Here is a 16,362-nt window from a genome sequence, read left to right as displayed (position 1 = left end):
GAGCTGGTAATTTGCCTCATGGTTACACCATGCCTCAACAAGGGATCTTAGAGATTGAATTGTTTGATGTATGGGGTATTGACTTCATGGGTCCCTTCCCACCATCATACTCAAACACTTATATTCTGATGGCAGTAGACTATGTATCTAAATGGGTAGAAGCAATTGCCACACCCAATAATGATACCAAGACCGTACTGAAATTCCTCTAGAAACACATCTTCAGCAGGTTTGGTGTTCCCAGAGTACTAATCAGTGATGTGGGCACTCATTTCTGCAATAAACAGCTGTACTCTGCTATGGTCCGATATGGAATTAGCCACAAAGTAGCAACTCCATATCATCCACAGACAAATGAGCAAGCTGAAGTCTCTAATAGAGAGCTAAAAAGAATCCTGGAATGGACTGTTATTGCCCGTAGAAAGGATTGGACAAAGAGCTTGGATGATGCTTTGTGGGCATACAGAACAGCATTCAAGACTCCTATAGGAACCTCCCCATACCAACTTGTGTATGGGAAGGCTTGTCATCTGCCCGTGGAACTGGAACATAAAGCCTACTGGGCAACCAGATTCCTAAACATGGATGCTAAGTTAGCTGGTGAAAAAAGATTGCTCCAGCTAAATGAGCTAGAGGAGTTCAGACTCAGTGCCTTTGAAAATGCAAAAATCTATAAGGAAAAGGCAAAGAAGTGGCATGACAAAAAGTTGTCATCCAGAGTCTTTGAGTCAGGACAAAAAGTTCTGCTCTTCAACTCTAGGCTCAGACTATTCCCAGGAAAACTTGAATCTCGATGGAGGGGTCTGTATGTGATTACAGGAGTGTCACCATATGGATATGTTGAGCTTCAAGATATTGATTCTAATAAAAAGTTCATTGTTAATGGACAGAGGATCAAACATTACCTTGAAGGTAATTTTGAGCAGGAATGCTCAAAACTGAGGTTTGAATGAGTCTCAGTAAAGGTCCAGCTAAAGACAATAAAGAAGCGCTTGCTGGGAGGCAACCCAGTCATTAGCAGGTTATTTGTTCTATAAAAGTTTGATATACATTCTTCAAGGTTGATCATTGAAATTAAAGGAATTCACAGAGTTACAGAAGGATTTAGTGCAAAAAGCAGAGAAAAGGAGTTTGCTGGCAAGAAAATGCCATTTTACTCTGGGCGTTAAACGCCAGAATGGATACCATTCTAGGCGTTTAACACCAGTAAAGGTATCATTCTGGGCGTTAATCGCCAGAATGCGCACCATTCTGGGCATTTAACGCCAGAATTGCAGCATCTTGGGCGTTCAGTAAAATGCCCAGTGATAAAGGGGTTTTTGGCGTTTAACACCAGCAAGGGCACCTGGCTGGGCGTTAAACGCCCATAATGGCCACCAAGTGGGCGTTAAACGCCAGAATGGATACCATTCTGGGCGTTTAACGCCAGAAAGGTAGGGGATAGAGATTTTGTTTTCCACTTCAAATTTTTTCTAACTTTCTTATTTTGATCCATAATTTTTTGCATAAACTCATTACAAACTTTCATCATTCACCTTCAAATTTCAAAAATTAAACAATTTTCTAAATCATTCCTCAAAATCTCTTTCAAATCCCTTCCAAATCTTCTTCAAAAACTTAATTATCTTCTCAAATTCTTTCCATATCTTCCTAAATTTCCTTCAAAATTTTTGAAATCTCTCCCCCTCCCTTATAAATAACGCTCGGCCATCCCCCTCTTCCCACCATTCGAATTTGCTCTCCTCCTCTCTCTCCTCTTTCCTTTCTTTTGCTTGAGGACAAGCAAATCTCTAAGTGTGGTGTGCTTTTCCGTGATCACTAAGCCAAGATTTATCAAGATCATGGCTCCTAAGGAAAAAAAAACCAATTCAAGAGGCAAGAAAGAGAATACTCCAAAGAATCTTTGGAGTCAAGAGAAGTTCTTAACCAAAGAACATGCAGACCATTACCACAAAATAATGGGTCTAAGGTCAGTGATCCCGGAAGTCAGATTCGATCTAAAAGAAGATGAATATTCGGAGATCCAAGAGCAAATTCGAAACAGAGGATGGGAAGTTCTAACCAACCCTGAGACAAAGGTTGGAAGAAACATGGTTTAGAAATTCTACTCAAATCTGTGGCTGACAGATAAGCAGAGAATGACTGGAACTGCTTTTCATACCTACAGAACCATGGTCAGAGGAAGAATTATTTACTTCCATCTGGACAAAATAAGAGAGGTCTTCAAATTGCCTCAACTGCAAGATGATCCTGAATCCTTTAATAGGAGAATGGTGAGAGCAGATAAGGGGTTGGATCAAGTTCTAGAGGACATATGCCTCCCTGGAACTAAGTGGACAACCAATTCAAAAGGTGTCCCAAACCAACTCAAGAGAGGAGATCTCAAACCAATTACAAGAGGTTGGCTAGACTTCATTGGGCATTCTATATTGCCCACTAGCAACCATTCTGAGGTTACCATCAAGAGAGCAGTGATATTGCATTATGCTGGGAAAAGAAGTGGAGGTTCATCATCTGATTGCTTGTGAGATTTACACAATTGCAAACAAGAATTCCACTGAAGCCAAATTGGCTTACCCAAGCTTAATCTCTTTGCTATGTAAAGATGCTGGGGTGAGGATGGGAGTAGATGAATTCATCCCAATTGAACATCCAATCACCAAGAAGTCAATGGAAGGACAAATGCAAGATAACTCTATCAAAAGGAGGGCGCAGGAGTTCCTCTCTGAACTTCCTGAAATTGACTACTGGGCCAGCCTAGAAGCATCTATTGCCAAGCTGCAAGAAACTATGGAACAAATTAAGGAAGAACAACAGAATCAAAACTGCATGCTCTGCAAATTGCTGAAGGAACAAGAGAAGCAGGGGCATGAGCTACAGGAGCTGAAGCGCCAGAAGCTCTCCCTTGGAGGGTCAAATACCCCACAAGTTGAGGGAGCATCCACTTCTCAAAATCAAGGTTGTTGAGTCCTAACTCTGTGATAACCTCTATCATTAGGAGTCTATTTTAGAGTCATTTAATTTTTTGTTTTCTATTACTATTAGTCTTATCTTATATTTATTTCTTAGTCTTGTTCTTAATTCATGATTAATAAAATTTAAGGTTCATGTCTTAAAGCTATGAATGTCCTATGAACCCATCACCTCTCTTAAATGAAAAATGCTTTAATCACAAAAGAACAAGAAGTACAAGATTTCGAATTTATCTTTGAAACTAGTTGAATTAGTTTGATGTGGTGACAACACTTTTTGTTTTCTGAATGAATGCTTGAACAGTGCATATGTCTTTTGAATTTGTTGATTAAAGAATGTTAAACTTGTTGGCTCTTGAAAGAATGATGAAAAAGGAGAAGTGTTATTGAGAATCTGAAAAATTATCAAATTGATTCTTGAAGCAAGAAGAAGTAGTGAATTCAAAAAAAAATACTAAAGTCATGATCCAAGGCAAAAAGAGTGTGCTTAAGAACCCTGGACACCTCTAATTGGGGACTCTAGCAAAGCTGAGTCACAATCTGAAAAGGTTCACCCAGTTATGTGTCTGTGGCATGTATGTATCCGGTGGTAATACTGGAAGACAGAGTGCTTTGGGCCACAGCCAAGACTTATAAAGTAGCTATGTTCAAGAATCATCATACTTAACTAGGAGAACCAATAACACTATCTGAATTCTGAGTTCCTATAGATGCCAATCATTCTAAACTTCAAAGGATAAAGTGAGATGCCAAAACTGTTCAGAAGCAAAAAGCTACTAGTCCCGCTCATCTAATTGGAGCTAAGTTTCATTGATATTTTGGAGTCTATAGTATGTTCTCTTCTTTTATCCTATTTGATTTTCAATTGCTTGGGGACAAGCAACAATTTAAGTTTGGTGTTGTGATGAGTGGATAATTTATACGCTTTTTGGCACTGTTTTTAGTATGTTTTTAGTATGCTTTTATTAGTTTTCATTTAAAATTCACTTTTCTGGGATTTACTATGATTTTGTGTGTTTTTCTGTGATTTTAGGTAATTTCTGGCTGAAATTGAGGGACCTGAGCAAAAATCTGATTCAGAGGCTGAAAAAAGACGGCAGATGCTGTTGGATTTTGACATCCCTGCACTCGAAGTAGATTTTCTGGAGCTACAGAAGCCCAATTAGCGCGCTCTCAATTGCGTTGGAAAGTAGACATCCTGGGCTTTCCAGAAATGTATAATAGTTTATACTTTGCCAGAGATTTGATGGCCCAAATCGGCGCTGCAAATCAGCTTCAGAATTCCCGGCGTTTAACGCCGGGACTGGCACAAAAATTGGAGTTAAACGCCCAAACTGGCACAAAAGCTGGCGTTTAACTCCAGGAAAAGTCTCTACACATGAAAGCTTCAATGCTCAGCCCAAGCACACACCAAGTGGACCCCGGATGTGGATTTTTACGTCATTTACTCATTTCTGTATAGCCTAGGTTACTAGTTCACTATAAATAGGATATTTTGACATTGTATCTGGATCTCATGACACATTACACGTTTCTTATTGTTCTTTTCTACGGCATGAGTCTCTAAACCCCATGGTTGGGGGTAAGGAGCTCTGCTGTGTCTTGATGGATTAATGCAATTACTACTGTTTTTCATTCAATCACGCTTGCTTCCATTCTAAGATATCACTTGTTCCTCAATTTGATGAATGTGATGATCCGTGACACTCATCATCATTCTCACCCATGAACGTGTGCCTGACAACCACCTCCGTTCTACTTTAGATTGAGTGAATATCTCTTGGATTCCTTAATCAGAATCTTCATGGTATAAGCTAGAATTGATGGCGGCATTCAAGAGAATCCGGAAGGTCTAAACCTTGTCTGTGATATTCTGAGTAGGATTCAAGGATTGAATGACTGTGACGAGCTTCAAACTCCTGAGGGCTGGGCGTTAGTGATAGACGCAAAAGAATCACTGGATTCTATTCCAACCTGATTGAGAACCGACAGATGATTATCCGTGCTGTGACAGAGCGCATTGAACATTTTCACTGAGAGGATGGGAGGTAGCCATTGACAATAGTGAAACCCTACATATAGCTTGCCATGGAAGGAGCCTTGCGTGCATGAAGAAGACGACAGTAAGAAAGCAGAGATTCAGAAGATAGAGCATCTCTAAAACCTCAACCTGTTCTCCATTATTGCAAAACAAGTATTTATTTCATGTTTTTCTACTTTTCACAATTAAACCTGAGAATTATTGATATCCTGACTAAGAGTTACAAGATAACCATAGCTTGCTTCAAGCTGACAATCTCCGTGGGATCGACCCTTACTCACGTAAGGTATTACTTGGACGACCCAGTGCACTTGCTGGTTAGTTGTGCGGAATTGCAAAAGTGTGATTGCAATTTCGTGCACCAGGGTCATGTGGTAGTGAATGGTGAAAAGAAGCTTGTGAGTGTGGTGGTTCGAAGTTATGTCGAGAGGATGATCTCTGAGCATAGGGTGGGGCTTGTTGGTAGCTACAAGGCGGTCCACCGAATCTATCAGTTGGGTATGCATTGTAAAATGGTCTCTGTCCATGGTATCTAGGAGGATGTTGTTGCCTAAAGGGGTGATCAGATCCTCGTGGCTCTATCCATCTTTGATTGCTTAGACCTTGATGCATAGTCCTGTTATAACTTCCATTCCTTGCAACAAAATTAGAACCAAACTCAAAGCGAGAGGGGTGAGAATTCATAGTAGCTATCAGAAATAAGAGGGAAGAGAAAGAACAAATAAACAAGTAAAAGAAAAATATTTACAATAACCAATAATAAGGCACACGTTTGCAATTCCCCGGCAATGGCACCATTTTGATGTTAGGATTTTCGCTAGTAAAGAATTTTATAAAGTCGCGTTGTAAGTATAGATTCTGAACCAACAGAAATCCCTTCGTACAAACGTTTTGGTTGTCACAAGTAACAAACCCCTAAATAAATTGATAACCGAAGTATTTAAACCTCGGGTCATCTTCTCAAGGAATTACAGGGAGGTGTGTTCTTATTATTGGTTATGAGTTTTGTAAATTGGGGGTTTTGAAAGTGAGGAACAAGTAAATTAAATGACAAATAAAATAAATAAATGACTGTAAAATAAACTCTTGGCAAGATATGAAAATTCGGAAGTCCTATCCTAGTTACTCCTATGAGAATGGAAGTTAATCCCACTTAATTAACCTTTACGTAAGCAAGGGAAAGTCAAGTGAACCAATTGGTTAGATTTCCCAAGTCCTAGCCAACTCCTAAGGAAAGACTAGAGTTAGTGGAATTACAATTAATCAGCCGACATAACAATCAATCCTGAATAGTTGATAACTCAAGAGCTTCCAGTTAATCAATTAAAGCCAATAATATAAAAAGCTAAATAAGAATCATAAATATCTGGAATACCTCAATTAACATTCATTCAAAGCAGTCAAATCTAACTTGGAAAATATTCATAAGCCAATTAGGCAACATAAATCAAACATAAATAAAAGCATTAAAGTATCTCAAAGTAGAAGAGAGGTCAAAATAAAGGAATATTGAACCTGGAGCTTAGAAGAGATTGTAAGTTGAAATAATAATAAATCCTAAATCCTTTAAGAGGAATCCTAATCCTAAATCCTAAGAGAGAGGAGAGAACCTCTCTCTCTAAAAACTACATCTAAACTAAAAATTATGAATTATCAAAGCTTAATTATGAATGGATACATTCCCCCACTTTATAGCCTCTAATATGTGTTCTCTGGGCCAAAAACTGGGTCAGAAACAGCCCAGAAATTGCTGATTGTGAAATCTGATCCGTACAGGTCGCGGCAAAGTGACGCGGAGGCGTCATCCACGCGTTTGCATGGAATGATATTCGCAGATGCGATGCGTCCGCGTAGAGCGCGCGTTCGCATCACCTATCTGTACGGCCACTATGGCAAATTATATACCAAATCGAAGCCCCGGACGTTAGCTTTCCAATGCAAGTAAAACCGCATCATTTGGATCTCTGTAGCTCAAGTTATGATCATTTTAGTGCGAGAGGGTCAGGCTGACAGCTTTGCAGTTCCTTCAACTTCTTGTATTCCTTCCACTTTTGCATGCTTCCTTTCCATCCTTTAAGCCATTCCTGCCCTGTAATTCCTGAAATCACTTAACACACATATCAAGGCATCTAATGGTAATAAGTGAGGATTAAATAAAAGGAAATAAAAGCCAAAGAAGCATGTTTTCAATCATAGCACAGAATCAGGAAGGAAAATATAAAACATGCAAATCATATGAATAAGTGGGTAAAGAGTTGATAAAAACCACTCATTTGAGCACAAGATAAACCATAAAATAGTGGTTTATCAGTCCCCTTATCAGTTGGTCTATGGCAAAGCCTGTCACTTGCCAGTTGAGCTGGAGCATAAAGCTTACTGGGCAATCAGGTATCTGAACCTTGATTCAGAAGCTACAGGAATTAAGCGAATGCTCTAGTTAAATGAGCTTGATGAATTTAGATACTCAGCCTATGAGAATGCCAAGATCTATAAGGAGAGAACCAAGTTATTACATGACAAGAAGATTGCCATCAGAGTCTTTGAGCCAGAACAGCGAGTACTTCTGTATAATTCAAGGCTCAAATTCTTTTCAGGGAAGCTGAAATTCCAGTGGTCAGGACCGTTTGTGGTTACCAGAGCTTCACCATATGGTCATGTGAAAATATAGGAAGAGAATTCTGATAGGAAATTTACAGTGAATGGCCAGAGGTTGAAGCACTATCTTGGAGGCGAGATTAATCGCCAGAGGTCCGTTCATTTGTTGAATTAGCAGAACTGACCATCAAGCTAGTGACGTTAAAGAAGCGCTTGTCGGGAGGCAACCCGATAATTTCGTATCCTTAGTTATTTTTGTAGTAGTAGTTTCTTATTTATCTGATTCTTATTGACTTTTATCTGATCACGCAGCTATTTTAGAAGCAGGAATTGAATATTTTAAAAAAGAAGATAAGAGACGAAGAAGGCCGAAAGCTACGCTGGAGTAGCACAGGAACTGTGCTTTGCGCACAAACACGACCACGCGTACGCATACCTCACGCGTGCACGTAATTTGCGCCTTTAGCCATCCACGCGTGCGCGTCCCAGACGCGTACGCGTGACCTTGAAAATCGGCGTAAATAGGTGTTTGGGCAAAAAGTTGTGCGGGAAGGGAGCAGGAAGTGTGCTTTGCGCACAAATTGTCTCATGCGTACCCGTCCATGACGCGTGCGCGTCAAGCACGCGCACACGTGGACGAGAAAAATCGGCGTAAAAGGTGTTTGGCCAAAGAGTTATGCTAGTGTGGGACTGGAACTATGCTGGGCGCACAAGCCCCACCACGCGGATGCGTCCCTGACACGTTCGCGTCATTTGCCCATCCTGGTCTTCCACGCGTACGCATCCCTGACGCGTACGCGTCACTTGAAGTTCATGCGATCCACGCATACGCGTGCCTCATGCATACGCGTCGCATGCGACACCCAATTGAACCACCTCAGCGTCTGATTTCAAATCATCCACCTCCTAAATCTTAATTCTCTCTTATTCTTTTACCTTTTTCTTCTTCTTTCATCATATTAATTTCTTTTATGTCTCTCTCTATTTGCAGTTCTTCTTTGCTTGAGGACAAACAAACCTTTAAGTTTGGTGTTGACGCTTCGCTTATGGCTTTTCTGTCTAGCACCAATGGGAGAAGAATGTTCTTCATGAAGGAATGAGATGACCACCAGCATAACTGAGGTGGTTGAGTTCCTTTCACTCTATTTCTCTTCCGTTCTTATTGTGTTATTGTCTGTTTTCTGTTGCTTTGATTGCTTGCATGATCTTTAGTACTTTTAATAAAAAAAAATTGTCTCATGTATTGCTCACTAAAGCTTGAATTCAAAAGAAAAAGAAGTGATGTATTGCGTGAGAAATCGAGTTATATTTAAGAGTAGTCTTATTTACTTAAATGTGGTGGTATTATTTGTGATTTTGAATGCATGACATGAACAGTGCATATTTGAATTTGAATCAAAAGATGTTGATGTATAAGAAATAGGAATTTAGAGAATTATTATGACTTCTCTGAAACTAACAAAAATTTAATCCTTGAAGCAAAAGAAACAAAAAAAGAAAAAGAAACTAGAAAAGCAAGGTCCAAGGCTCTGAGCATCAATGACTATGGAGGTCAGACATGATTAAAAGCTCAAAGAGTTGTTTCTCTAGTCATATGCTTGTGGTGTGATTGTGTCAAGTAATCCTTGAGATAGAACACTTAGAGTCGAGACCAAGTGCATTTAACAGAGTATGCCAAAGGCTTTGAGCACCACTGTCTAGGAGTAAATGAAAGAAAAATCAGAACTTAAAGAGAGTTCTCCAATCAAGTGATTGTGGTGTTTCTGTGCGCGTCACCTAACAGCGTGGCAACTATGGAAAATTATATATCGTTTCGAAACCCCGGATGTTAGCTTTCCAACGCAACTAGAACCACCTCATTTGGACCTCTGTAGCTCAAGTTATAGTCGATTTAGTACAAAGAGATCAGGCTGGACAGCTCAGCAATTCCTTCAGTTTCTTGTATTCCTTCCACTTTTGCATGCTTCCTTTCCATCCTCTAAGTCATTCCTTCCCTGTAATCTCTGAAAACGCTTAACACACATATCAAGGCATCGAATGGTAATGAGAGAGGATTAAAATTAATTAAATTAAGACCAAAGAAACATGTTTTCAATCATAGCACAAAATTAGGAAGGAAAATGTAAAACATGCGATTTCTATGAATAAGTGTGAGAATAGTGGATATAATCCACTCAATTAAGCACAAGATGTACCATGAAATAGTGGTGCATCAAATCTCTCCACACTTAAACATTAGCATGTCCTCATGCTAAACTCAAGAGAAGCTATAAGAGTGAAGAGGAATGGTAGTAAGTGTGAAATGCAACCTATTTATATGAATGCAACTAAATCCAAAATGTTTCTGTCCACTTGGTTGAAAGTAAACAAGTTCTCCAAGACAAACATAAACCAGATTTCACTAATTCAAATCATACAGTAAAGATAAGTAAACTTGTAAGAAGACAGCTCATGAAAGTAGGGAACATAGAATTAAGTATTGAACCCTCATTGATGATATATATGCACTCTAATCACTCAAGTGTATGGGGTAATTCACTCTAGTCTTCTCTAGTCATGCTTTCTAAACTTTGTTCTTCACCTTAACCAATCAACAAATATTTAATGTACCAATACAAACATCATGAGGTCTTTTTAAGGTTGTAATGGGGCTAAGGCAAATGTGAGGATATATGTATGGCTAAGTGAGCTATAATATGAATCTTTGACTAACCTAAGCTCTCACCAAACACACACACACTCTATATAACTCTAATTTCATGCCTAGCTACCCATAATTTCCACTTTTATATCACATACTCATGTACCAAATATTTCTTTAATTTCACCACATATGCATTGATCTTTTATTTAAACTTAATATTGGGGTAGTTTTGTCCCCTGTTTATATATATATATATATATATATATATATATATATATATATATATATATATATATATATATATATATATATATATATATATATATATATATATATATATTTCTTTTCTTTTTCTTTTTCTCTTTTTTTTTTGAAAATATAAAAGTAAACATAACATATCAATGCACATGGACTTTTAATTTTTCTGGTCTCACATGAGTAGGTACCCAAATTGCCAATATTTAAATAAAGTAGAAGCATAACACATTTTCTATCAACCCATGTTCCTACTTTTTTCTCACACTTAGTTAATACACAATCTCTATCTTAAGCTAACCAAAGATTCAATTGGGGGTATTTAATTATTTTTCCGCTTAAGACTAGTGATGTGGTAAAATATAGAACAAATGGGGATTAAAAGGCTCAAAGTGGCTAAAGGTAAATGGAAGGGTAGGCTATTTGGGATAAGTGAGCAAAAACAAATAATGACATCAATCATATGCATACATTTAAATACACTAAACATTGGACTTTATAGGATGGAACAAAATAAAAATTACAATCACAAAGAAGAAAATACACAAGAATAAAAATTTATTGGCTAAATAATGTAACCATATAATTAAGCTCAAGTCTCACAGGTTGTGTGTTCTTAGCTATAAACTATGTTCCAATTACAAGCTTCAAACAAGTTAACACAAATTTTTAATTTAAATTAGTGAAATATTCTAAAAAGGGTCTTGAAAAGAAACTCATTACTTTAACCAAGCAGTGGTAAAATATGCACAAAAATCAAACAAACATGCAATCAGACATGCAAATGCAACAATGAACTAACAAAGAAAGATAAAAATTGGTGTTGAGAAGAAGGTAACTAACCCACAGAGATCGGTATCGACCTCCCCACACTTAAAGATTGCACCGTCCTCGGTGCATGTTGAGATGTGCAAGTGGACGGGTTGTTACAACTGATGCTTTTTCTCTAAAGAATGTGCATATGGACTTGTGTATTGCTCTAGTTAAAAACTCTTCTTGTTCCCTCTTGGTGGCTATCCTGAAAGAAGAGAAAAAGGAAGGGAAAGAACCCACAAGCAAAGATATAAAAAGAAATAAAATATATGTGGGCTAGTGCCAATTAATAAGGTTCTCAACTACATGGTAGCTACAACATGTAAGTGAGAAAATAATAGAAGCATAGTGCATGTCAACTAAATAGCAAACAAGTCAAGGAGCACCCAAAATAATGCAAGAAATATGCAACAGTTGAGTAAGAAGATTTTTAACACCAATGAAAAAACAGCAAATATAGAAAAGAAAGGGAGAAGAAACAATGAAGTTAAAATGCCATGATTGCAAGTATGCAAATGTAACAAACAGAAGAAAAGAAAGGGAATAAGGATGAGAGAGGAGGAGAAGAGACTGGGAAAGGAAGAAAGAAGGAGAAAAGAGTAAAGAGAGAAGAAGAAAAAGAATGGAGAATAAAGAAGAAAGAAAAAGAAAGAAGGAAATTAGGATTTGGAAAGATGAGATAAGAAGAACAGGGCTGCGCAGGGTTCTAAGCGTGTTGCGCGCACGACGCGCATGCGTGCTCCACGCTTACACGTGGGTTGCGCAGAGAGGGAGGCGACGCGTGTGAGCGACGCGTGACCATGTTTGTGGTGCTCACGCGAGGGCATCGTGGTGCTCGCACAACCCTCTGTTCGTTTTGGGATATGTGCCAAAATGTCATTTGACGCGTGCGCGTGCAAAAGTGGAAAATGATGCACACGCGTCAATGATGCGTACGCGTGGGTGGGTTTGTGCTTCTAGCACAGTTCTAGCACCAAGCCAGCATAACTTTTGGCCAATACACCTTTTATGTCGAATTCGCAAGGTCAAGCGTGCACGTCATTGACGCGTACGCGTGAAGTGCCAAATTATCAGATGACGCGTACACATGAGGGACGCGTACGCGTGGTGATGCTTGTGCGATTGGCACTCTTTCTGCATTGTTCCCACGCAACTTTCTGTTCAGTTTGTTTTTTTATGCAATATGCAATATGCATAAGAAGATGCAAATTATATGTACTAATAATGAGAAGAGTCACTTAAAAAGAAAACTAAGAAGAGAGAAAAGAACGATCATACCATGGTGGGTTGTCTCCCACCTAGCACTTTTAGTTAAAGTCCTTAAGTTGGACAATTAGTGAGTTCCTTGTCATGGTGGCTTGTGCTTGAACTCTTCCTGGAATCCCCACCAATGCTTGCAATTCCAATAGCCTCCGGGGTCCAAAACTAGGCGCATAAATCCTTCAAGCAAGTTAAAGCTAGTGAAAAGACCCCAAGAGTGTTGATGACTAAAATGAATTTCGGAGTCCCAAACCTTGCTTTTGCACCCGTCTTCTTGTTGATCATCATCTTTCCAACCGGGTGGCAAGTAATTTGAATTGTCACTGAAATGTCCCAACAACATCCTAGATGCAGTCAATTGAACTCTACACTAACCTTTGCATTTCAACTTGGAGCATACAACCATATTGAACCTTGATTGACAGCTCTTCCCACTGATCATCTCCCTCTTACTCTTAAGGCCACAGAGAGCTCTAAGTTGACCATCCGTCTCCAGTAGCCCATATTCAAGTGGGAAAGTAAAGGTCAAGGATAAGAATTTTACCCACTTGAATATTGTGTTGGACAGTGATGGCCTTGGGAGAGGTGTTTCTAATGATCTTACAAGCTCCACTCCCTTGTGCTCTTCTCTGACAACTTCGACCTCCTTGCAAGCTTCTTCGATATCAGCCCCTTCCTCTTGGTAGTGTTCTTCCAATTCAATCTCTTCTTCATTGTTCACCAAGGGCATGGGAGGTTGTGCTTCTTCTTCTTTAATCCCCATGTCAAGTTCAATAGGATAGGATTCAATTGTAGATAAGGATTCATCAATGATTGAATCCATCTCTTGATCGACCTCCTCAAAGTCTTCAGCCATGATACGCCTTGGAGGTTGTACACCCTCCTCAACATCAATTTCAAGCATCTTAGAGGGAGGCTCTATGATTTGACCTTCCCATGGAGGTTCCGCATCTCCTAAGTCTTCAACCACTTCTTCCTCTTCAATAATTACGGCTTCCTCCAGTTATTTTAGCATAAAATCATACTCTTCCTTGATGATTTCCTTTCTATGACAACTCCCTTCAACTACTCCTTCATCTTCAAGGGTCTCTCCTACCTCCACATTTTGGGCCTCCTCTTGCTCCCCTGGAAATAAGGCCGCGTGTAACCGATCCATTGCGATCAGGTTGCTCTTGGATTGATGGATGTGGGTGCTCTTCCATGAAGGGTGGTGATGGGATGGACAGATCATTATGTGATTGAGAAGGAAGTGCACTAGAGCTTGAGGGTTGAATATTGGAGGTAGAGGGGTGGTCCATGCGGGATATAAGATTTTGGAGTTTAGAGGTGAGACCAGTGATAGAGGCAAATATGGTATGAAGCTCTGTTTGCCCTTGGTGAATAGCACCAAGGGTGTTGTCATCCAGTGGAGGTTGGGTGGGTAGGAAGATTCATTATTTTGGAGAAAGGGTGCATGGTAGGAAGGTGGTTCTTCTTGGTAAGGGCATGGAGATGGTGAATATTGAGGTGGCGGCTCATGAGAGTAATTGTATTGGAATGGGGGTGGTTCTAAGTATGGTTCATAAGATGGATAAGGGTTAGGGTCATATGAGGGTGTTTAGTAGTAGGGGGCTTGTGAGTTTGGTGGTTCAAACCCATTTTGAGGAGGGGGTGATAGGCATATGGTGGGGCTTGTTGGTAACTACAAGGGGTCCACCATATCTATCATCTTGGTACGCACCTCGGAATGGCTCTTGACTATAGTAATTTGGTGGAGGTTGGTTGTCACGAAGAAGTCCACCATCACTATTGTCTTGGTATGCATCATAGAATGATTATTGGTCATAGTGCATTGGAGGGGGTTGTTGCCAAGAGGGTTGATCAAATCCTTGTGGCTCCTCCCATCTTTGATTGTCCCAACCTTGATGCATGTTCACATTATAGCTTCCATTCCCTACAACATAATTTGAACTAAACTCATAGCCAAAGGGGTAAGAATTCTTAGTAGAAAAATAAAAACAAAAACTAGTAAGAATAAGCAACTAAGTCCTAAAACTAACAAAAAGCAAAAAGCAAATATTTACAATAACCAATAATAAGGCACACGTTTGCAATTCCCCGGCAACGGCGCGTGCCGGCACTTGGACTTACTCAACCTTTTGAGCTAAGACCAAGTCAGCCTAACCTTCAATACTTAGCAAGAAAGCTAAAAATACAAGAGAACACAAGAGAAATGAAGCTTTGGTGGAAGAACACTTTATTGCTTAAGTGTTTGTTACAAATGATTCACCCATGACTCACACTAACTCTCACCTCCTATTTATAGCCATCCACCTCCTCAATGGATGGTTAAGATTAAATCTAATCAACAGTCTAGATTAATCATCTAGAACCTTCTTTACAAATATCTATCCTACCACTACTTTCTAAATACTTCTAGATTGTTCTATACTACTCTTCATACTTCTATATACATCCACACTCTTCTAGAATATTCTATGATCTTCTAGAGTCTTCTAGAACCTTCTAGGGTATTCCAGAACCTTCTAGGACATTGTAGAACGTTCTAGAACCATCTAGAACATTCTCAAAACTCTAGAAAACTCTACAAACACTGTTAAATTTAACCTTTTAAAATTTACCGTGACAATGTGCTTCAAACAGATCAAAGGCAAAAATGTTATGAACGGAACGGATCAAAAAGTTCTTCTTCATTGCTCTTAGAGTCTTGCTGGAAAGCTGCAAGAGAGGATTAGGAACTGACGTTGAGAGGTGGCAAAGTCAGCCTTATGCGGCGGCCAAAGCTATCGGAGTTATTTTTTTCGTTCTTCAATGGCGGAGTTGAGAACTAACCAAATCTCAAATACACAGGGAAGCATCAACTATGGATTCAAAATGGATTAGAGAATCAAAATATCCCGATATGTGTACTGTTTCTTTCTCAAATTCTAAGAATCAAGTATACTACCTTTTGAAGGATTAGTAGTCAAATCTATTCTATCTATTCTATTATATAAAAATTGGGTTTTTGCATTTAATGATAAAGTTGACATGTCATACTTTTGAGAGTGTTTCTTGATTTATTTCTTTTAACTCATTAACTATAATTTATTACGATGGATTAATTATATCAACCAATTGATTTGATTAGATATTTAAGTATCACACAATTTAATATTATGTATATCAATTAATTGAATATAATTGTTTGAGTACAATTATTATCAATTAGATCAATTTGCATTATTCAACATATCTAAATATTTATTATAGGATATTACGTCCTTATTATTTCGATTCTCTTATCACCTATAGATATCCTTCTATATTATATCATTCTATACAACTTGAATATTCACAAACCTTTTTTCTATTGCTCCCTCTCCCCTTTTTAACATGGTATCAGAGTCATGGTATACTCCTTGAGGATGGTAAGCTGATTTTCTCCTGGTGAAATCATCGTACCTTTCTTCTGTGCTATTTTTTTTCTTTCTCTTTTGTCAATGCTTTGATGCTTTTCTTATGTTACCAATTAGCTTATCCATTACTTACTTATTCTCATAGAGAAACTACATGTTTTTCGTCACCTTTCGATAGTTTATCGTCTCTTTGCACTTTGTCACTTTTCAGCGGTTTTCCAGTAGTTCGCCATCTTTTTAGCAGTTTTTCGGCAGTTGGCCACTCTTGTAGCAGTTCCATCTGCGTTCCCTTCCGGCAGTTCTGTATACGTTTCCTTCCAGCAGTTCCGTCTGCGCTCCCTTCCAGCAGTTTTGTCTCCGCTTCCTTCCAGCAATTCCCTCTAC

Source organism: Arachis hypogaea, chromosome 7 (assembly GCF_003086295.3).
Source record: "Arachis hypogaea cultivar Tifrunner chromosome 7, arahy.Tifrunner.gnm2.J5K5, whole genome shotgun sequence".
NCBI lineage: Eukaryota > Viridiplantae > Streptophyta > Magnoliopsida > Fabales > Fabaceae > Arachis > Arachis hypogaea.
Note: the sequence above shows the minus strand (reverse complement) of the source record.